This window comes from Pteropus medius, unplaced genomic scaffold (genome assembly GCF_902729225.1).
Source record: "Pteropus medius unplaced genomic scaffold, Ma_sr-lr_union100, whole genome shotgun sequence".
NCBI classification, from domain to species: Eukaryota; Metazoa; Chordata; class Mammalia; order Chiroptera; family Pteropodidae; genus Pteropus; species Pteropus medius.
The window spans coordinates 529,437-553,814 of record NW_024355109.1 but is presented as its reverse complement, the minus strand read 5'-3'; the positions used below and the strand labels follow the sequence as shown (position 1 = coordinate 553,814).

General features: G+C 43.1%; 2 protein-coding genes and 1 pseudogene across 13 annotated transcripts in view; 1 reads left to right on the top strand and 2 right to left on the bottom strand.

Annotated features, from left to right (window-relative positions):
• Nucleotides 1–24,378, top strand: part of CARMIL1 (capping protein regulator and myosin 1 linker 1) — a 261,243-nt gene that overhangs the window by 35,564 nt on the left and 201,301 nt on the right. The gene's annotated exons all lie outside the window — the stretch shown is intronic.
• The window catches only part of LOC120598328 (cytidine monophosphate-N-acetylneuraminic acid hydroxylase), a 234,473-nt gene that overhangs the window by 184,859 nt on the left and 25,236 nt on the right, over nt 1–24,378 (bottom strand). The window lies entirely within an intron of this gene.
• Nucleotides 1,709–10,639, bottom strand: LOC120598332 (39S ribosomal protein L13, mitochondrial-like; annotated as a pseudogene).

The window sequence follows — 24,378 nt, the reverse complement described above, 5'->3', positions numbered from 1 at the left end:
AAATCGAAATTTGGGGAAAATCTCCTGGAATGATGAGCTGTAGACAAAACTTGTATTAGTTAACAGGGACATTTTAATCCAGCTGTTCTTGGGCATGAAGCATTGAGTCTTGGACCCTACAATTGGTGCCAGTCTCAGGAGGGTCATATGTTCTTCTAGTCACAAAAGGTCTTTCAGTCACATTGGAGAGGACAAAGTTCATAAGAATCAGTGGACCATTTTCAAATGACAGTGGGTAACTTAGACATAAAGCAGATGTTACAAGCTAGTGGCTTGCAGCCTATTGTAATGCCCTTTAAGTATATAGTTTTGAAACAAAATTAAAATTGATTACCAACATTTACAAATTGGGAGATTTCAGTCATAAATATCTGTTCTGGCTGCTCTTGAGCAGACAGACAACTGAGACCATGGAACATTAGCCACATTTGTGCCTCACAAGGATGGGAATTGCTGTGCGTGAGCCTTTCAGCTGCGGCGTGTTTGCTCCGGTTCCTCACAGTCCACAAGGCGCCCTCGTGTTGTCGATGACTCTAAAGCCAGGGTTGGCTGCCGTGTGTCACTGTCCTCAAGGCTGTTGTCTTCCATCCAGCCTGCTTTGCTCTTTCACAATGAATGCCACGTTGGCCTCTGTATACATTTGCATTTTCTGACTCTTATCCTACGTAATCAGGACATGACACATTTAGAAGTTTATATTATCCTTGCAAAAGCAGAGAATGGGAAAAGTCTTCTTCACCGGTGTTCACGCCAAGAGAAGAGGAAGAGGATGCAGGTGTGGAATGCATAGGGGCCTTCTGGAGAAGTTGAACAAGAGATTGCATTACCTCTTTGGTCATACCTAAGTGCAGATTCCTTCTTGTTTCTGACAGAACTTTTCAAAATACCGAAAGTAGTTCAGCTGTTGTAGTGGCCTGTGTGTTTTGATAGTTGGGTTGAGGAAAACAATGAGAATAGACATGGGATATTTTTACCCCCAAATTGTTGTTCAGACTATTCAGCGATGAGAGGATATTTGGGAAGTTTCAATCCCAGTCTGGGCATTAGCTTATTGTTATTAATCTAAGCAGACACTCTTTGATGTAAGTTGTTTAACGGTGGACTTGTAAAAAGCACGTGATCCTATTTAGTATCAGGGCTCTGTGGTTAAATTAACCCATCTCTGCACATTGCGGTGCACTTTTGTAGGTCAGGAAACTGAAGGTCAGGGGAAGAGTTTCATTCTGCAGTTAGTTTAGTGAACACCAACGGGGATACCTGTGATGCGTCAGACCCTGTGGTGCTATGAGGGGTATGGAGATAAGTAAGACAAAGAAAAGGTGCAGATGCTAACAGGTCATTTCAGCATCATGTGGTAAGAGGTGCCCATAGTGCTGTGGGATGACAAATTAGCCCTTGGCCTCCTTCAGGACTAGAGGGATGATCCCCAGGGAAGTGGATGTCCACATAGAGCCTTGAACGCTGAGTAAGAGTTGGCCAGGCAGCAACAAGTGGAAAAGGATTTAAAGGATGCCATGCAACCTGACGACTGGAGGGGCCAAGGCTTGGAGGGCTCTGCGGAAGCTTTTGGGGAGCCCCAGGAACGGGGAAATGATCAGATTTCTATCTTGATTGCAGTGTGGTAACTGAACGACAGTGTGGCAGGAATGGAAGCTGGGAGGTCAGGAAAATTGTAGCCAAGTCAGAAGGTTCTTTTTTGTTTTAGACGACAGGTAAGGATGAGCCCTGAAATGGCCCAAGCCACAGTTTACCTGCTGTCTTAGGTGAGACTTTTCTCATTGGTGCTGGCTCTTTGCCATTTCGGAGGACTGGCTCAGATGTTCCTTTATATACTTAGAAACATTGAGAATGGGTGATCGATTTTATCGTTTTGCTGAGCTCTTGCATTATGGTTTATATTTCAAATTTCTTTTTTGAGGGGAGGGAGGAGGAACTTATAATTTTGATAAAAGTTTGCAGAAGTGAATCATGTTTATCAAGATAAGTTGCATAAGAAGTTTGTTGGATTGTAACATTGTTTCTATGGGCAGTCACTCTTCCACAAGAAGCAGCCACCTCCCTGGGAGGAGGCACACAGCGCTGTCTCTGACCTCTGAGGACCCAGAGGAACTAAGCGTTACCACCACCCACACACTGGGACTAGTTATGGGACTAGTTAATTTTTGGCTCAGGCCAGCCTCCTGCTGTCAAAACAACTCTTCTATTTTCATGTGGAAGCTGCAGAATTCAAAAGTTCAGTGCTATGCAAGGGCTTCGTTAGTGGGTGTGGGAATAGCCCTCTGCAAAAGACTTTGGGTAAGGATTACATGTGCCCAGGGCCCACAGTCATAGAGCTTCAGTGATGCAGCCTACCGCTGTAGGCTACAGAGGTTTTGTAGGTACTAAGTTTGATTAAAATCTAGTTCATGCTGTTACCATTGTTCTCCAGGAAAACTTCAGTAGCCTCTTAACTAGCCATGGCCTCTGGCCACACTGGGGTCCGTGGTCTGCACAGCTGCAGGGGTGGTTGTCTAAACTGCACATCCAAGCATATCACTCTCTGCTTAAAATCCTTCACCAGTTCCCCAGAGCTAATCGGCAGAGGCAGGACCCCAACGACATTCTTCTGTATGCCCTGTGGTTTGGGCTCTTCTCAGCCTGCCTCACTGCCTTCAGGCACCCTTGGGACCTGCCGAACTGTTTGTCCCCAAGGTCATCAGACTTCAGCCCTCTTTATTGTGAGGTCTCTAGAAAGCTACCCAGCTGAACCCTTCCTGAAGGTGTACTGCTTTAATATTTAATGTTTGCCTTTGGCTTTTAGCAAAAGTTGACACGAGAAACCTAGAGTGTGAAGGACCACTTTATATATTTTCCTATTCAGTGCTTTATTTAAAGACATTTGTTGAATAAAGGACTCAAAATTGCTTTAGCATTTAGTCCCAGGAGAAATGAACTTTTCTCATTTAATAAACTTACATGCTTGCTTTTAAAAAATCATTTAATTAAAATAATCCTTGTTTGCTTTTTTGCCATTGTTGCCAGGAGCCTCAGAGCTAAACTTTTCAGTCATAATAATCGTAAAAGCCTGGGTATTGGTTGAACTGGCCATCTGCTACATTTGTCTGTCAAGCCCAGCACCCCTTTCTTGATTTATTAGTTTGTTTGCAAATATTTATTTGTGGTTATCATGAGCTGAGCACTGAGACGCTGGCGAACACAGTGGGTGGGCAGAAATGGAAGTGGGTGGACTGGACTGCAGCTGTTCCAGTGTGAGGTCGTGGCGGCTTGGAGGAGTGTTGGCGGTGAAGTTGCAGAGACGTGGATGGGTTCCAAATATATTTTGAAGGTAGAATCAAGTGGATTTGCTGAAGCTTGAAGTGGGGAGTAAGGAAAAAGAGGAATCAAGGATGACTCCCAGGCTTGGATGCGGTGTATGGTGGCGACTTGCTGAGGCTGGGCGTGGGGCGAGTGGAAGGGGAAGGGATGGAGAACTGAAAATGTTTTGGATTTAGGAAGACCCATCACACATCCACATGGAGGTGTTGTTTAGGTCAAAGTCTGGAACTCAGAGTAGAGATTGTTTCTCCTCCCCTGTCCCTTCCCTCCACCCCTTCTTTTAGGGACATTCTTTTGCCCTCTGTAGCCCTGTGTTTCTAGTGTGACTTCGCCTCCACAGCCACAGGAGAAGGCTCGGGAGAAGGCCTGGTGCTTCTGTGCCTGTTGGTACCGGTGCTCTGGTCCCCTGGCCCCAGGGAGCAGTCCAGGCGCGGGCGTACGATGCAGGCAGGAGTCCTTCTTTGGATCTTTGGAAGTACTGCCCTGGAGAGAGGGTCCTCTTTCTCAGCTGGAGAGGCAGATGGTGAGTAGTCAACACTGCCTGTGCCACAGTTCCTGCCTTGTGGAGGAGGCCCTTTTGAATGTAGAGAGTGATGAAGATGTCAGAGAAATGCGGAGAGGCCTTTCCTTTATTTGCTACGTGCATCCCTTGGAATCCAGGGTTCACAGATGTGAAATGAAAAAAGCTTTGTCTGGTCAAACAAGTTTAAAGAGGTTTCTTGACAGCAGAACTTGTCAGAATCTTTAATTTTGAATAGGCACTGCACCTCTTCAAGAGAGGAATGAGCATTCAGTGTTTGCTAAATTTGAGTGTGGATTTAAAAAAAAGAAATGAAACATCTGCAAATATCTCATCATTACAAACGAGGAAACTGAGTCCTGAATAGGTTTAAACACTTCCTGAAGTCATGCAGGTAAGGGCTGGTCTGGAAGATATACTCAGGTTTCCTTTCTTTTCCATCCATTTCACTGTCCTGCTGGAGTTTTACTTTTTTCTTTCTATGGAGCTTAGGAATTCTCTGTGAATCAGGTGCCTTGGTCTATATATATGTGTTTGTGTGTGTTTGCTTTTTTTTATTTTTTAAATGAATATTTTTCAATTAGTGTTTGTGCTTTCAAACTGGAATTTGTGTTGCAGTTTGTAGCATTGGTTCTTGTATTACTCCTTCGGCCTTCCCTGTAGGTAGGCAGTTAATCCATGAAACTCCTGGAAAGCATACAGTTCCATTGATTTGATTTTGTTATAAGGAATGTGTAGTAACTGCGTTCCTGGCTTTAAATTATCAGGATGTGTTGTTATGAAAATGATATGAGGTTTCTGGAAATTCTGTATTTTAGAAAGTGTCATTAAGCAATTGCTGCTTTAATGCAATGCCTGTTGAAAAGATGCACTTTGTGAGTGTGGTTGTGCAATTATTTTTAATCTTTGTGATTTTTCTGGAGCTACGCTTGATTGTGAACGATTATTGAAAATAAGCTAATAAAAGAGAGAAATAGGATGACGCATCTTACTAATTCTGACATGTCTACAACTGAGAAATGGTATTCAGACACCGTGTGTGTAGACTTGAGGTTCATGTGTAGCCTGATTACAGAACTGAGCACCTAGTGATATGCGGCTGTCCCAGGTGGCCTTGCTGTGGAATGGCAGAGTGGGGCTGACCGTGCTAGGAGTTCATGCTCTTTCCATCACCTGTGCCGGCATCTGCATTTCTGTTTATTGTCTCTAGGTTTCCACCTCCCTTGCAGGCAGTTAAAGCCATTTTATGCGGAAGCTATGCACATGTTTTATATGAAGAGTGTGCACATCTAAATTATTCATTCTGAGAGGATCTCCATTCTGCCCTGTTACTGGAATTGCCAGTCACATGCCCATCCCAGCACCTCAGTTTAGATCCTTATCACTTCTCTCCTGAATTGTCGCAGATGTTCCCCAGCTTGCTTCCTTGTTCACCCCCCTTCTACCCATCTTCTTTATTCCTAGGTGGAAAAGCCGTGCTTCCCCTGCTTTCAGGTTTTGTTTGCTGGCCTCTGCCTCCCTTTCTGGCTATGTCTCCCGCTTCTTGTGGAAGCATCCTTTGTCCTGGCTTTAGAAACTACTCGCTGTGTTGGCGATCAACGGTGCTCCTCGGTTGCACTGTCCCCGGACTGGAATCCCTCCCTCTTCCATTTCATCCTTCATGATTCAGCAACCTGTGTTTCTCTAGGAAGCCCTTCCAAATACAGCCTCTCCTTGCCACCTTCCCGTCAGCAAGTTAATATAATATGATGGTGACGAGTGTGGACTGTGGTCCACGATTGCCTGTGTTCAAACCTGTGCTAAATCAGCTCCACTCTGTGTGACATTGGACAAGTCACTTAACCTCTCTGTGCTTCAGCTCTCTCCTCTGTAAAATGGAATTAATAGTAATGTTTATCTCCCGAGTTTCTTGTAAGGATTAAAAGAGTTAATGCATGCAAATCACTCATGAAAACACCTCAGTCTTATTAACTATTATTTATATTTTAATTATTATTATTAAAAATATAGTATTATTAGCCTTTGTTAAGGATAAAAAACTAGTTGTATTCCATTTTTATACCCTCAAGCCCCTTTTGTAGTACATGGTGCTCAATAAATGTGGCTTCCATGAATGAGTGAATCAAATCCATAAACACTGAGCACTTATTTTAGTGTTTGTCAAGTTATGCCCTACTTTGTTTAAGAGAAGAATTTATTTCATCACTGTTTTAGGTGTGCCCTTTTAGGAACAATGGATAGATGTGAACCTTAATATCAGCATCCTTTGAAGATTCAGGAGCCATTTAGAATTTCATTTTAAAATTCTGTTCTTTTACTGACAGATTTGTAGTTTTGACACAGTTGCCCTTTAAAAGACAGTGTCTAGATTGAACATTAAAATGTCATTTTGAATAAACTGTATGCCTGCTAATAAGTGAAGTACTTCTTTGTAAAGATAGTCATTATGATGTCATAAGGTTTAGGAGACAAACGCTTATCATTTATTTGTGCTTTAAAAAAATGTAGAGATATCCAGGCACATTTCTCTACTTCCTTATTAACCATTTCCACTTCTGAGTTAATGCTTCTCTTACTGCAAGTCGACCATGTTTCTGTTCATGTTGATCAAATGTTGATTCAGCTTCCAGTGTTTGCCAAAATATATTTTCAATTGATATCATTTCTCAAGAACCATTTAAAAGCCAAATAACATTTACAAACTAAGATTTAATTTCTTTAGTTTTACATTCCTATTTCTTTATTTGTACAATAGTAATGGGGCACATTTCTTCTGACTTTGATGATCTCCCCTCTGTTACAGGAGGTTGGGAGGAAACAGATCTAGACTGACTCTAAAAAGCTGAATGTCAAGTTAATTGTCTCATCACACAATGGCATAACCAGCCAACATCCTCTGAACGATCCCATGTTTGTAATGGCGTCATTGCCATTTGAACTGTGTGGAGTTGTTCTCTGAAAGGTGCTACAGAAAACGCAGTGCAAGGGGCGATTGTGGTGGCGATGGTCAGAGGCTCTTCAAGAGAACTGAATGAGGCCAGCGGGAATGAGGACAACACGATGAATGACTCTTTTGTTATTCGGTGAAATAAAATACTAAAAAGTGTTCTTGTAACAAAGAGTGCTCTTTGGTCAGAGTGAACATGATGTAGTGATAGTTTTTGAAAACTTTTGTTTAGTGGTTATTAATATTTTGACTCAGTAAGGATATTTAAAAAAACATTAATCAAAAGGTCCCAGTATGTAAGAAGGATACTACAGCTATAAATGTTCAATGCTGAACGTGATGGAGAGTGCTGTGTGACTACCCTGCTGAGTTCTGCCCCAGAACTTGTGCCCTGGGTGGACTCTGTCTTGCGTGGTGACTGGTCAGATCACAGTCCTTATTTTCCATGCATATGATGGAAATAGTATGCAGCTCGATTACCCCCAATTTTCCTAGTAGTTCTGCCTTTATATATTTTACTGAGAAATGGTAACCCTTTTTCTATTTCTTGGCTGATTTTATTAGGAGAGTATATATTTTTGGTAAGAATTTTTGCCATTATGTCATTACTTATGGGCAGATATAAATTGTTGCATTTATTTTATAAGAACAGTTCAAAGAATTTCATTCTAATGAAATCTTTGTATTTAGCACTTTTCCAGTAACAGCCATTGATCGGGGTTTCACAACTATTTTGATGAATGAGTTCTGTCAGGAACGGAATTCACACTTAGATTTTGCTTTTTGGGTTGTGCTATTTTTGTCTTTTGAACGTTATTTAAAATGAAAAGAATTAGCACATACGTTTTATATGCTGAAAGTTAATGGATCATCCCACTGTTTCAGAATTTGAGTCTCCACCAGCATTAATTCTCCAACAGAGGGTCTCTAAAGGGTATATTCCCTACAAAATAATGTATTTTATTGCAATTTCCTGTTGAAAGAATATCTCTTCCTGACCTTTCTCCACAAACTTTATGTACCTATAACTTTTGTGTGTGTGTGTGTGTCAAAATGAAGCAGTTTTTTTTTCGCTCTGCCCTGTAGGAGAAATTTATCAGGAAGTTTCAATCACCTCATTGTTATTTTCTGCAGTTTTCATTCTTCTATAGCTGGTGATCTTCAGGTGATCTTCAGGTGGAGACCACACTCTTGAGAAAGCCTCTGTTTCTTCTTGTATGTACTCATCTACACACACGTCCGGGTACTTTTTGTGGTTGAGGAAACTCTTCTCCTAATTTCTTAAGAATATCTTCTGGGATGTCCTCATCTGGGAACAGGTGCAACCTCTGCATCCTAGTTCTGTGAAGGTTTTTGGCAGCCTTTTTTTTTTTTAAACAATTGCCACTGATCCTTCTGGTGAGGTTGGGCAGCTATACTTGTTTAAATCCACCTGGGTAACCAGTACGTAAGGAGTATATTTTCTGTTCCCATTTGTTCCCAGAAAATGTCATGTGCCTTGTGTGCGTTATGACAATGTGATCACTGCAGTCGCTCAGTTGATGGCACACAGGTTTATACAATCCTTGAAGTTTAACTGATGCCACAGCAGCGAGTTTGCCCAGGGGCTGCATTTTCTCATCTAAGGGATACCAATCTCAAGCAAAAATGCCCCATTGCTGGAGTGCCCTCGAGAAACCCGACATGTTTCCCCACTAGCAGGACCGTCCTTCCTCCAGGATCCAAGGCCAAGTCTGCAGCATCACTGGCCCGGTGGGAAATGCACATATGCCAGCACGGCAGCGTCGAGACCTAGAAGGGCCAGCACTCGCGTCTGCTCCTCTATTTTTCTGGATCCCCTCCAGTCTTTCCATGGTTGCGATTTCCTCATGAAGGAGGAAATAAGCAGTTATTGAGAGAATAACTCCCCAAATTCACCCCCTTGAGAAAAAAGCTGCGGAAAAACCAATGGAGGACATATAATTTCCAGCTGATCTAAGTAGAAGGGGACTGGATGTAAAGGGCATATTAGTTTCGATGGAATTTCTTCTGTATTCCATGAGTGAAAAATAAACCTACAGAATTCCCTTCTTGTGATTCCCCCTCCCATGTGTTCTTCCACCAATATAAAATAAAATAAAGCCACCAAAACAAACCGAGGAAGGTGAAAATAGAGAAGTTGTTACTTGTGTTACAGACAGGGGAGCCCTGCCCCTCGCGCACGCACGCACACACACACCCAATACGGTCTCTAAGCCTGGCTAGGAAGGGAAAGTATTTTTCATTTTTAGCTGTTTGGACCTTCTTGGAAAGTCTTGGAATATGTGAGTTCCGGCCGTTTTAGATGACCAGCTGGCTTCATGAAGGTGGGGTTAGGTTTCCCCACCTCCACCTCCCTTCGCTTTCCTCCAGTGGGATTTATGGAGCGGTTACCAGTCTTTCCTGCCGCAAGGACACCCTCTTATCTGTGGCCTCTTTGGTGTCCATTACTGGCAAAACCACCGAATGGAAGTTTCCATTCTCACCAGAGTCAGAGTCAGAGTCTGGGCCGGGAGGTGGGCGGCCTGATGCAGGGATGCCGGGCAGGTGGAAGGAGGTGATTAAGGGCACGGAGTCCTCTCTCTGCTCTGTGCGACTAGTGCATGTCACGTACTCCGTAGGGGTTTTTATAAAGATTAATGAGGGATGGCATAAAACACTGAGCATAGGCATTTACTGGCACATGATCAGTAAATGGCGGAGGTAATGGCGAATTTATTAAGAAAGAATTGACTATAGATGCCCTTTTCCACTTTCCAGGATTTTAACATCAGGCCCATTTTGCCTGTGTTGTTGCTGAACTCTAGGAATCTGTCAACTTCATTGTCTATTCTGTTTGGTTCCTATTATTTTCCCATTACAAATTCATTACTTATATTTTAAAGATGTTTTCTTTAGCCTTACCATAGTAAGATACCATTTCTAAGTAGAACCAAAATGCAAATTTGATTGAGTGTCTGAATCTGACTCTCTCCCCACTTAACACAGGTGGGCAGACCTTCCCTAGGAGCGTCATTTATTTTTCAAGCTATGTAGTGAAGAAGCAGAGGGCTTCTCTTTACTTCTAAAGTCAGTTTCCATAAATATCTTCAGTGTTCAGTGTGCAGCTTAATGTCTTTTGAAATGATTGCTTCTTTTGAACAAGTGCTTATGTCACAGCATTTCGAATATAGTATATTCATTATCTGACAAATCCCCCACTTCAAGACTTTACAAATGACTAGGAATGATCCATTAGAAGGTATTAGTATTGGCTACAGGCCAAGAATGTTGGCTCATTTGTTTAGTGTTTAATACTTAAAGAGGCCAGAGATCAAAGTTTTAATTCCCAGACAGGCTAATTAGTGTAGCTTTGTTCCACAGCTTCAGGTTGAAACTCATACCCCTGCCATCTGTCTTCTAAGTGCATGCCATTGGCCACAGGGAGCATTGGTCACATTGGTCAGAGACTGGATGGATCAGAGGTCCTTGGACCACTCACTACAAGGAGACATCCGGAGGAGCACTGTGTACAGGATGATGGGTCATCAGAATCCACCCCCCCCCAAAATGAAAGTTGGAGAAGACTGTCAAGGAAGCCATTGTTTTAAAAAATGCTGAGTACGAATGGCTAAGTGATAGATCAGAATCCGGAAGTCAGGAATATTAGGAAATCTCATAATTTTAATTTTAACTCTCATAATTTAATTTTAATTCTGACCATGTCTTTGTAAATTATTCCATTGGAGAAGGTTGGGAAAACTACTAACAGGAAGGAGTGTGACAATATGGCAGTTTAATAATGAACTTAGACCTTTAAAGGAAGTGCACCAAAGGTAGAGGCTGGACAGAAGCTGACAGTCCAGAGTATTTACATACTCTGTCGGGCCGTGTTCTGAGCACTCTTGTTTGACCTCACTTGGACTTTATGAGTTGGGTTCTATTATTATTGCCATTTCACAAACGAGCAAATTGAAACACTGAGCTTTTAGGTACGACTGAAGGCACACAGCTAGTTAGTTGAGTAGCTGAAGTGAGATATGAATCAGGGCAGACTTGATTCTAGAAAGATCTGAGACTTGCAGAAGGTGCTGTGGACATTAAAAAGGTTGTTAAAGAAGTATTCAGAGCCAGAAGAAAAGAAAATAGCTGTATTTGAATGGATCTGATGGAGGTGTGTGTAGTAGTATAGCACAACCCTGCAATTTCTGTCACCCCTCTGTCTTTTATATACACATTTAAAAACCCGGAACATTAAAAATGTGTTTAGGAATTTGTAAAGAGCTAGTTTTCCTAAATTATTTTAGGCCTTCTACTCTAACGGAATTCCTTCTCAGAGTCCTGAGAACACTTGGAATGGAGATAGTTCAACTGTGTGCATGATCTGAGGAAACCTGGAGAATAAGAGTAACGCTGGGAAGGTGGAGTGGGGCAGGTGTGTGCCTTGATGTGGAAACAGTCCGGAAGCTCTGCTTAAAAGGAGCTGATACCTTCACGTATTTAGAGCTGACTGTGTTTCCAGGCTTGCTCTGAATGAGCCCACAGTATAAAGCTAGAGTTAGAGAAAGGATGTTAAATGGGGACAAAGTTTAGTTGTCTTAACGGCACGTTTGCTAGTAACTGCATGAGGAAGAATTCAGGTCTGAGATGGATGAGACTGTGGCCTGGAGATGTCTCCACTGGATAGAAACACCAGGTGTTGATCAGACAGTTATGATTTCCTCTGACCTGTTTCTAAGAACACAACTCTGCGGAATTAGACTGGAGGCTTTTTTGATCTTCGATGAAGCCATTTCTGTCTATGAAGAGGGCATTTAATCTTATTTCCAGATGAGAAAACTGAGAGTGGAAGAGACAGTGACTTTCTCAGGGCCAGTCAGCTAGCTGCTTGGCGACAAGCAGACTGCATACTCGCCTGTGCTCTTCCACTCTCAGTGTGTGGGGCTGGCTCACCTGGGTTCAAGTCCCAGCTCTGCCACTCACTCTGTAACCTTGATCATGCCTTTGACTGCTCACCCGAAGAAACGGGAATGTTTTTGAGGATTAGGTGGAAAGAATGTGCTTGGCATATAGTAAGTACCGAGGATATGTTTGTTCTCCTTCTAGTGAGGCCTAAAATCTTTTCTTTACATGCTTATTATTAACGGTAGGTTTTTTAGCATCTCCCAACTCATGACTGAGAAGTTTCATTTTTGCCTTATTTTTCTCTTTGGATGATGTGAAATTTTATAAGGGCATTTCTTATTATTTCTCTGTATGTAACAGCTTTACATCTTCTAGGGTAGGAGTCCTCAACCCCCAGGCTGTGGACCGGCACCAGTTCGTGGGCTGTTAAGAACTGGCCTACACAGCAGGAGATGAGTGGCAGGCGAGCCAGCAAAGCTTCATCTGTATCTGCAGCCGCTCCCCAGAGCTAGCATCACCACCTCAGCTCCACCACAGAACTTCAGGCGTTAGATTCGCATAGGAGCACTGGTCCCTGGTGCCAGAAAGGATGGGGACCGCTATTCCTAGGGCATTTGAGTGAAGGATCCAACTACAGGGCCTTTAGCAATTCTTTCCATTCTTGAAATTATGCGATTTGTTCTTTCTGAAAAAGGTGCCTTCTAACTTCCTCCTCCAGCCGCACGTGGCTCACTGTTACTGTGGTAACACCCTCTAATAATCCTGTCAGGAGATATGATGTAACTTACTATCTGTCGAAAATGATTTTACGGACGTAAAACAAGCACCCAGCTTCCTCCTAAGAATCCTGAAGCGCTTAAGGCCTAAGCACTGTTCCTCTTGTTTTGATGTTTTACAAAATTGTGCCGGCAGGAGAATGCACATCAGCTAGGAATACTTACAGCGCCCAGTGGGGCCAGTGTGTCATGGTGAGACTTAGTGCTGTCATATTCATTCTCTTATACTTTAGGAAATTTTGGGTAGTTTGAATTGTAATTTTAAAAAAATGCAGAATTGTGGTTTCTAGAGGATTTACATTTATTTTGGACATAGATGATCTAATTTAACTGTCGGGATAGTTGTCAGTATTTCTGCATTTTTTGAAGCGCCTAATTATATAAAACACATTTGCCGGTCCATGAGTGGGGAGTCTGTATTTCTCAGTAACCTCAATCTTCCTCGGTGTCCCCTGCCTACCTCAGCACCCCGCATTCCAGAGTACCCCCTTCCTCAGAAGGGGTCAAATGGGATCCCCCACTTTTCCCTTCTCTGCTCCTGGCAAGACCCCTCTGCTGTCTCAGCCTCTCCACAATGTCCTACCTTGACCACCTGGACAAGTCTCATCACAACTTGTGTCTGACGCTTAAGGCATCCATCATCCCTGTATCCTGATCCTCATCTGACTCTTCAGTTTTCCCAATCCTGTCTCTCTTCTCTCAGGAACTCTAAGGGCCCTTTCTCTGTGTGGTCTGTGCCAAAATCCCTCCTAACCTGGCCTGCAAATACCCTCTTTCTCTTCCCGCTTTATAGGAGACCTGGATCTCCCTGACAACACTGTGTTCCTGCAGCTCTCAGCTGTCAGATGGCTGCCATTTTTCCTCATTACCCTTGAACCGTGGTTGGGGTGGGGTAGTGTCCTCTATGTGGTTTTCGTACTCCTTCCCCTCCTTCTTGCGAAAGCCCCTGTTCTGAGTCTCAGGTCTGTCTGTGGCCCGCTGCAGCTCCTGTTGCCATCATCTGCTTCTCCACCCAGTCACTCCCCTGGTTCATTGGAGGTTTTTGTTTCTGATTGGTTCTCCATCTCTCCGACACTAGTTTCCCACGATTTCAATCTTCATGCTGGTGATATTTCCCACATCTTCAACTCTTAGTTCCTTGACCTGTCCTCCTATGAACTGTCTCCTGCCCTCCTCACCCACTCCATCCCATAGTCATGCCCTTGACCCTGTCATCACCAGTAACCTCCATGCCACCAGAGCTCATGTTGGACACCCACTCTGACCACCACGTCCTCTCCTTTTGGCTTGCCTTGTGTGGTACCTCCAACCTCCACAAACCTGGGACCACTGGGACCTTCAGTTCATGGAATCTGTCACCTCTTCATGGTTCCACCATCATCCCATGTCCTTAACTCTCTCCTTTCCCGGCTTGAATTCCATGATCAACCACCATGTTTGCTAGCATGGCACACAGCTTCATCACCCTGATCCCTCTCACACTTTGCCATTCTCACTTGACTGACTATAATTCTGGTGACGTCCATCTCTGTCCACTTCCTCTGCACTTGGCCTCGTGCAGCTGAATGTGCCCGGAGGAAGCCGCACCGCCATATTGGTTGTCTCACTCAGTTGACGAGCACAAACCCAGTGGGCGCTTGGTGCTGCCTGGCAGGCGTACCATGTCTTCACTGTCCATTCCTTCCCCACTCTCTTAGGGTACTATTGCATGCTTTATACTTGCTTTTCACACATCCATGTCTCTTACTCTCAGCCACTTCCTTTTTCACTAATCAGAAATGATCAGATGAGAACTTCCATGTGCTCTCACCACCACACCTACCACCTGCCCGTGTCTGTGCCTGAGCTCCTGGCTCCTTGTGTGTGACATTCTATCTACATCTCTGTAGACCTTTTCAAGGACATTGCTCTATTAAATTTCCCCTCTCTTTCCTGTAACATCAGTTTTTTTCACTGAATTCCCACAGGCATACAAGTTATTATTTTTCCCATTAAATAAAAATATTTTCTCTTGGCTCTGATTTCCCCTTCAGCTACTAGCCAATTTCTTCTTCCCACAACAGGACATTGTAAATGAGTTGTCCGTATTCATTATGTCTCACATCGCCCCTCCCGTTCCATTCTGAGCCCATTACAACAGGGTTCTTGCCCCTCACTCATAAGCTACTGGCACTGGCCTTATCAGGCCACCAGGGACATTTCATTGGTGTAGCCTTGGGCAGGTCCTGGCTCCTCCTCCTCCACCTACTAGCAGCATTCAATACAGCTGATTATTCTTCTGGGATACATTCTCCACTGTATTGCCTGGACACACCCCTTCTGTTTTTCCTTTTTCCTCTCGGGCTTGTCTTTCTCCTCTGCTGGTTCCTCATCTCTCCAAACTCTAAACAGAGTACCTCAGGGCACTGTATCTCTTCTCTATCTACAACACTTTATGAAGACATAAATTCTTATCTAGGACCTGGATCTCTCTGCGAGCTCCAGACTCCTTTACCTAGACACCTGCTGGTCATCTCTACTTGGGTGTGGCTAATAGGCATTGCAGACATAACCAGCCCAAGGGACTCCTCAAGATTGTGAAGTGTCTGTTTTACTGGGTGACCATTTCTAGGGGATCCCTTCTAGGAGGTTACTTCTTTCCGGGGGATCTCACAAGGATGTGTGGGCATCAAGGAGCTTCTAGAGGCAAAGGGAAGGAAAAAAGACAGTTTTGGGGCAAAATTACCTTGATAATTGCTTAAATCTTGTGACAGTTAACATTGCTGAGAAGCATTTATGGTTTCGGGGGAAGAGGCAAAGAGGGATATAACGTGTGGGGATGGGCTTTGAAAATGGCAAGTCAGTGACTAAAACCAAGAGTCATTAGTTCTTTTTCTGAATGGATCTTGACTATATCCTGTATATTCAGGAATATTGGAATGAAAATCAAGTGCTTGAATTTAAAACAACAAAAATAAAAACAAAAAAGCAAGCAGAGAATATAACATGTCCAAAGAGACATTCTTATCATCCACTTATCTCCAGTGTATCGCCCCTCCTCCAGTCTTTCCAACTCAATAGCATTCCATTCTTCCATTTACTTAGGTTAAAACATTTGGTGTCATACCTGAATTATCTTTCTCACTCCCTTCAGCAAATCCTTTAGGCTCTACCTTCAAAATATATTCAGAATCCATTTCTTATCTCACCTGTCATGCTGTCACCCTAGTCTAAGCCACCGTAATCGTCCACCTGGATAAATGGAGTGTCCTCTTAAGCGGCCTCTGCTTCCCACCTTATCTCCATCAATCTGTTATTAACTGGCCTCTCCTCTTCTCTTCTCATTCAGAATAAAAGCCATCGTCATGACTGTGACCTATAAGATGTTATGTGATCCTCAATTACCCTCTGACTTCCCCTCCTACCTTTTTCATCGCTTTCCCTACTGCATCAACCTTGAAACCATCTAGGTCTCCTTCGACCTCAGAGCTTCTCCATTTGCCATTCCCGCTGCCTGGAACTTGCTTTTACTTCCCGCTGCATATTCATGTAGCTGGCTCCCTCACTTCCTTCGGGTCTTTTCTCAAAAGTCACTTTTTCAGCAAGGGCTTCCCTGACCACCCATCTTAACTTTCAACACTCCTCCAACACTTTCAGTCCTCTTTCTCTACTTTATTGTTCCTTAGCATTTAGCACAATCCAACAGAGAATATATTTTGTTTTGCTCATCCCTTGTCTCTTCTCTCTCTTACAAGAGTCTAAGCTCCACAAGATGGGGTCTTAATTCTGCTTGTTCACTCTTTATCCCCAGGTTACATCATGGTAGAGCCACATAATATTCGTTCAGTGGAAGAATGACTGTCTTGCTCTGGGCATGCTTTTGGCTTAAAGAAATTGTAAATCTGTTTGCTGTGAAGCACTAATAAAGATAATTATTTTGTTTCATGTTTTCTGTTAAGTATATTTACTGTGTATGTCAAATTGATTTAAGACCATAATAATAGGAATGCTATACGGATGCATATAGAAAAGAATTCCTATAGCTTTTTATGCTGTTTCATTTAAGTGCATCTGTTCACGGTACAGCTCTCTCTACATAGGTTTGGAAAGATGTCAGTTTATTTATATGTATATCCCCTTATTATAAACACAAAAGATTTAAAGGAACTGGTTGGCAATGTGATGATGTGAGGACTTTTCACCCTAATCTGCTATTTCAAATGCTGGGCGATTGGAATAGATGATATATCACTTATGTTAATAATCGCATTTCCAAGAGGTACTGATATCTTGCTTGTTGTGCAGTTTGCATTATTCCACGCCAGAGCTTTTGTATTTATTATTACGGTTCTGCCTCTTGTTTGGGTAATGATGTCTCCAGTCCTCCGGTTGTAAGCTCATTTTATTCTAAGGCCACAAAGCTCTTGAGTGTTTGGCAACTTTCTCAATTCAGTTCACATTAATCATAATTACCTAAATGCAGCCATTTGATATTTTACTGAAAGTCCACTAATTCCGTGCCCCACTGGTTTTTGCACATACACTATAAAGCCAAGGGCAAACATCCATTCTGGTACCTTCCGGTTTTTCTTAGTCTACCAGAGTGAAGATTCAAGGTAATTCATGTCTCTGCTTACTAGCAATTTTTTTAAAAACATTTCATTTTAGAAATGAGCATACTATAAGATTAACATTTTTTTTGTGGGGAGGGGTACAGTCCTATGAGTTTTTGAAAATTTTTATTTGCAAATTATTTTAGATTCATGGAAGAGTGGCAAAGAGTTCTCAGAGTTCCTGTGTGTCTTTTACCCAGCTTCCCCTAATATTAACAGCTTACTTAACTAGTAAGTATATCAAAGCCAAGAAATTAACATTAACATTAACAATACTGTTAAACAATAGCCTTTATTTGGATCTCTACTAGTTTTTCCACTACTGTCCTTTTAGTTCCAGGATCCAGTCCAGGATACCATGTCTCATTTAATCTCCTTTCTCCTCATCTCCTTCAGCCAGTGGAGCCTCTCTCCAAGCTTACGTGGGCGGAAGAAGCGGGCTAAGTTCATGCTCAGTGAAGTCAGGGGAATGTCCAGGTTGGAGGTGTCCAGAGTGCTGGGTCTCGGTGCAACTTTGGAGGTGTCCTGATCCAGGGGCTATGGAGAGGTGGCCCTATGGGCTGACTCTGGCTCATGTGGTGTTGGAAATACGATGTGAATTAGTTGCCAACATTGAACAATTAGGATATTTTCCAGGAAAAGCTATATTTTTTGGCTTCTTTTTAAGAAATTGGTGGCTCTTGCTGCTCTGGTCGGGTCACTGACTAAGATGTTCATGTGGCCTTGAGGGGCGGCTATCCCTTCTCTGCGAGGAAGAGTATTCTGGTTCACTTCGGGTTGTGCCCCTCCTGATGCTGCCCTGGCCTAAATTATTGTACGGATGAAGATGCCCAGGACGGTTGCAGCAAGTCTGTGCTATCTGTGCTCCTCTTAGTCTCAAAGGGAGCTTGACTCCTCTGGAGGGCAGCGAGGATAACGGGAGGCAGAGGGCTGAGTATAAATTCTTCTCCAGGTCATTCCATGCTTAGTCTTTGTGTGTCTTTATTGTGTCCCACAAATACCAGAGTTTGCCTACTTGTTCCCCAAGATGGCATCCAGTTTGCCATCACTTCCTATTTCGTTGTACATGGTTATCTAATATATTACGTGAGTTGCTAACAGTTAAAAATCAGGTGATGAACCTGGAAATCCAGATTTGCAGCTTCTCTCCAGAAATCAGGTGACCTGGTAACACTGGGGCCACCTTCCCACATAGCCTGGTCTCAGGTCTGGAGTCAGGGCTGTCCCTCAGATGGGCGCAGGCTCATTGTGGGCCTGCTCCGGGTCCTGTGGGCATTTGAGTTTGTAGCGTTGGCCTTAGGGAATTAGGTTGGAAATCAGGGAAGCCCCAGTGGTTTCCTTTTTGTGTTTCTTGACCATAGTTTTTCTTGATAAGGAGTTACTTCATAACTCCTCCAAATTGTTGAGGAAAAGTGAATTTGGGACAGGGACTTGTGACATCAGTTAGCCATCTCATTTTGTCTGTGGTGCCTAAGGCTTAATGCTGGATATTGTATGCTTAGAGCACTGCTCCTTTCAGGAGCATTATTGCTAGAACACAACTCAGAGCACACACTTAAAGGATTGAATGGAAGTGACGGTGGTGAGATTTCAGATACTGCTCCTCTGTGTCCATGTAATCTCGGCTCAGGAGTGTGAAGGAAAAAAATAAGACCAGAGCACTCCCTTTTCAGACCGTTATGGAAACGTGGGGCCAGTTACTAAAGGGGCGTTGCACGTTTGGAAATCTAAGGGTTGATCCACGTGCCCGGTATGGCAGCTGTAGGTTGTAGGTGGCTGCTGAGCACTTGAAGTGTGCTAGTCTGAAGTGAGAAGTGCTGTGTCAGGTGCACACTGATGTCAGAGGCTTATTGCGAAAGAAAGAATGCAAAATGTCTCCATAACTTTTATATTGATGACATGTTTCAATGACATTCTGGAAAAATTAAGTGAAAGAAAATAAATCGTTAATTTCATCTTTCTTTTTTTACTTTTTCAAAATGTGGCTACAAGAAAATTTAAACTTTATACGTGGCCCCTGTTGTGTTTTGGTTGGACAGAGCAGCTCTAGATTCTGCTGTGTTTGATGGAGAGCGAGGGTGAGCAGCCTGTTCTCTGAGCCTTGGTAAAGTACAAAGAACAAATGTGGACAGACTGAATGGGAAGTTGTTTTCATAGTTCTTGGCTTTAGTAAAGTTTGTACCTAACTGCTCACTGTAGTGTTTTTGGTGCATTTAGATGGATGCAAAGTTGCTGTCTGACTTATTTAGCTGTATTGATGATGTGGGCCTGTGTGTACAGTGGTCAGAGCATGGGACTGGTGGTCAGGAAGATGCTGGGTGGAATTCAATCTCTTTTACTTGATCTTGGGTCAATTATTTAACCTCTCAGAGCTCTGTACTATAAAATAAGGACAATGGTGAGTTACCCTGTTGTGTGAAGGTTTGTGTAATAGCGCGTGTAAAATGCCCAGTGTAATAACGAGGATGCGGTATTAGTACAGTAAATAATTTTTTACTTCTGTTTAATTATCATTCTTGGTAGTATGAAAAAATTTCACGTACTACTTTGGTGTGCTAGGAGGAAGGCTGCCCCAAAAAATCAGGAAAAGGCAACTTCTTGCTTATGTGACGTCATATTAGATCTACCAGCAAACATTTATAAATGGACTTTTTCCCATTCACTACTTTCAAGGCACAGGTTTGTATTTTAAGTAGATCAGTCTTTTCTGTGTTGATGCTCAATATTTATTGAAACCCAGCAGTGGAGTAGATGACAGATACTCTGTTTTAGAAAGTATTGGACACCTTGAATTTTTAAAGAAGCTGGGAGCGTGTGCTGTGGGTACAGTATAAAGTGATCAGTGCATTGCCCCGTAAATGACCCCAGATAACAGGAACTGGACAGGTGAGGATGATGATGAGGATAAGGAGGGCATAGTGACCAGAACCACGTGGTAGGAGATACCCACCTGTGCCTCATCTTGCCCACTCCCTTTGTAGGTTTCAGGCACACACAGGAATACTTTGTGATTTTTTTTTTTCTTTCTTTAAGGCAAGGCTAAGTTTTCCACATCTTTCAACTATTATTTTGTGCCTTGTGGAGCTTATTAAACTTAGTGGAAGATTAGTGTGTAAACCCTGGGAGCAGCCGCACTAGTTAACTATTAGGGAAGCCCTAAGTGGGAGGGCAGGGCACCAGGAAGAAGTGGCAGTTGTTGTGTGTCCTTTATCATAAAGGAGTGGGGACCCAGAAACTTGGAGTTTGGGACTCAGAAGGCCCCATGGGTGGTCTCTGGCTCACATCATGTCTCTGTGCTCAACCAGAAGGCAAGTCTTGTATCTCCCACTTCTTTCCACAGATTGACTTTGCTTGGCAATGACTTTCAAATGACTAGTAGAACTCCTTCTTGCTAGAGTAGCTCTCTATTATTGACGGACAGGCTTGTTACATGAAAATTGCTCAGATAGTATATATAGACATGCTTTACAGGCTAAAACTTCTTTATAACATGGAAAGTCTTATTAATACCCTGACCATGGCTACTGGCCATGGTATTCACTGGAAATCACCTGCGTATTCCAACCATCCATCCTGCCACCATGTCTTGGTAGGTGTGTTTTCTCGTTGGTCCTGCTGTCCTGCTTGGATGTGGCCAGTATTTCATGGCCCTCAGGAGCCTGACTTTACCCACCAACTATAAGTTCTTGTTGTCCTGCTTAGGATGTGACAGCCACTTTGCAACGGAATTTTCTGATTCTTAACAGGTGAGCTATCCTCCTGAATTATATTATTATATTAAATAATATGTTATAACTATATAATAATCACAGTAATAATAGAAACCCAAAACTGATTGCTTACTATTTGCCGGATACTCTCTTATAGTTATTTCCTCTTAGTTGATCCTCTCAACAACCCTAGGAGACAGATGCTGTCATTATCCTCATTTTACAGGTAATAAAAATGAGGTGTCGGTAGGCCAAATGACTTGCCCAGTCTCAGGCTTGTGGCTATCAGAACCCCGGTCTGTCGCAGAGCAGCTCCTGAGCTTTTAACCTTGCTCACTATGTGACCTCTGCTTATGTAGTTTTTCTTCTCTTCCGCCACTTGGCTAAGAATTCTTCAAATGCAAGTTCCACCTTGGAAGTGACATTTTTATTTAGGATTTTAGGTTATAGTTTTATGTACTTTTATTCTTCCCAGTCTGAAGCAACCAGACGATGTCTAGCCTCTCTCTGTGGTTTAAGCCCTTTACATTGCATTTTTTTCCTGATTGTTTCATGGGCATCGATCTTGATTTTTCAACATTATTGTCAGTACTTCCAAGATGTGGGCACTTCATATGTGTCTCTTAAATGTTCCAACATACTTAGCACAGTAGCGAGTGTGCTCATGAGAAAACATTTAAGAAATATATGTAGAGCATTTGGGGCAGGCACTGTGGGTGGGCTGGCAGCCCCATTACCACCCTCTTCTTCTTAGCCTACAGAGTGGTGATTAGTCTAAGGGTAGTTTTCAACCAGGGATGGTTCTGCCTTCCTGGGGAAGTTTGGCAATGTCTGGGGATGCTAGTGGCATCTGTGGGTAGAGGCCAGGGCTGCTGGTAGATATCCTGTCATGCACAGGCCAGTCCTGAACAACAAAGAATTATCAGGCCCGAAATGTCTTATCGGGCTGAGGCCGAGAAAGCCTGGTTTAGAGACAGCCATGTGATTCATTCTGGCCAACAAAATGTAAGTGGAAGTCTGCCAGGGCTCTGTGTTTTCTGAGACAGGAGCTGTCCCTGCCTGTGTTCAGTTTCTTCTGCCTTCAGTGGCCTTGAGCCTGGAGGAAACACATGTGAAGATAAAAGCACACGAAGGATGGCGGAGTGAAAAGATAAAAAGTGTTTGGGTTTTCTCATATTTGTAGCCAAACACATTCCTAATTAATATACTACAGAAACCTGAGCTGGGAAGGTTCCAGTGTCTCACCTACTCAAGAGCTTCTACTCCAACATTCCCGGTGACATAATTCACTTAGGGAGAGAGGCTAATTTTGCAGATCTTAAGTCATTCAAAAATTCTCTCTTACTTTGACTGAAATCTCACCCCTGGAGCTTCTATTCACGGACATAGTTTTAAGCTTGGCAGGGATTTTCCTGGGCAGTCTCTCCCACACTCACATGTCTGTGGAAAGTCATCCTGATCCATCTAGTCAGCAGGTCTGCTGACAGACCCCCTCTTCCAGATGTTCCCGAGGCATGTAGATTAGAACATAACACTCTCTTCTTGGACCAGTCCTCAGAGCCAGAGTCCAAAGGCAGAGCTGTCAGAGGATGTCACCTCTGGGGCCCATCAGCCTTTGGTTTCCTATGTGGGACTTCAGAATCAGTGCAGAGATTCTAGGTGCTTCTCACATTATGACGATGCGAATGAGCGGAGGAAGAAACTTTCAGTGCCTCGAATGTCCCTGTTATGTCCCGCATGTTTGGGACACGATGCCAGGAATACCACCTTCCTCCAGGTAACCAGTGTTTTCTGTCTGTCCACAAATAAGTGCCTCAAAACCTTTCCGAGTAAATGCCTGCTATCATCTGGACTTGTCTTTTTCTCCTTTGCTTTCTATGCAGTGTGGGATGCTGTTCCTGCTAGGTATCTTTTAAAATTTTTAAAAAATTTATGGTAAAAAAAATTTACCATTTGAACCATTTTTAAGTGTGCAATTCAGTAGTGTTGAGTGCATTCACATCATTGTGCCCTGGATCTCCAGAACCTTGTCACCCTGTCTGCTGATGCAGGTCTTTATTGCACACTTGTTTACCTTTGCCCTGCTGCTTGTCCCCATCCTACCAAATGCTCCTGCTGAGGCTTATCGTATAGGACAGAAGCTCCTCTGGCCAGACTGTCTTCTCTCTATGACTGCTGGACCAGCCATTTAGTGAGTTAGCCCCTGTTTCGTACCGCCTTTAAAAGCTCCCTAGCTGGAAGTCAGCGTGGGGTTTGAAAAGCTAGAGTTTGGTTTAAAGAGAAGAAATGTTTTTTGAGGGCAGCAAAAATTCTCACTCAATAGGCTACAGACCTCACCAAATAACTCAGCTGAATATTCTCTGAGCTTAGCACAGGTTGCCGCATGGAAAGATGGACAGGGCTGTTTTCTCTGGCACTTCTCTCTCTCGACTAGCTCCTGTGGCAGCTCCCTTATTTCTTACTGCCCCCACCCCCGGCATCCAGGCCCTTACCTTGCTGGGACAGGATCACAGATGTTGGGCGTTTGATTTTGAGTTAATTGGGCTTTTTGCTGCTAGACTCTTATGTGGTTTCTTGAATTCATGAATTAGTCATTAATTTGTGTTTACCAGGCAGACCCCTGGCAGTCTGTGGTCTGTCCCGCTGACTTGCTCTTTGAAAGATGCTATTTGTGCAGGCTTCAGGAAACGGAGGGAAAGTGGAATCCTCTCCAGGGACCATTTAACCTCAGCCTTTTCCTTACTTCCAACTCTTACCTGTGCAGGTGGGTTTGTCCTTACTTTAGAATTGCAATTTTAGTGGAATTATCTGTCTGGTGGGATGGAGCCTGTGTTCTGAGATGCGGTCGTATTATTTTTGTAGCTGCCTGTAAGGGTTGAGGAGCGTCAGTTATTTCCCCGGGAGTACTCTTCTCTAGAATAAACTCTTAAATTGGATAATTGGGATTTCCTAGTTAGGGCGGGTCTTGTCAGGTTCTGTTTCTTTTTCACAGTTGTGAAAGCACTTGATATTTCAGGTTTCCAAGTATGTGCCACAAAAACTCAACGCAGCCTAAAAGCACATAGATGTTCATGGTGTTGGTATTCTAATTGTTTAGTGTTTAATAAGCCTTGAGAAGCTATTGCTCACCATCCATCCTGAGTAGGAGTACGTTTCCCAGCTCAGGGGGAACAGCCTGTAATTGTGCGCTTAAGGAAATAAGCTGGGACTACTTCCTTAAGTAGGTGGTAAATGAAGTTAAGGTGCAAATATTTCACTTTACCCACTAAGGATGGACTAATGTAGCATGACAGGTCCACTGTTTTTGGTGGAATGTTACGAATGCTTCCGATTTCTAGCTGTGTTTGTCTCGGACTTCGTAGTCATATACTTGCAGATTTATGCCAGGGCAGGATGAAACTTTTTAGTTAAACTGAGCTGTTTGTAAGGTTTTAGTCCCCAAATTTGGACCAACTTGTTTTGCTCATTGGGTTTATCCATATAAGGGGTCTCAGAGAGGTACCTTATGCAAGTTAAAAAAAACTTGTTTGTAATAAAAATTAATATTGGTTAAAAAAACACTTAGTCAATCCTATATGTGTACCAATCCTATGTATGTTGCATCTTGGCTGTTTCC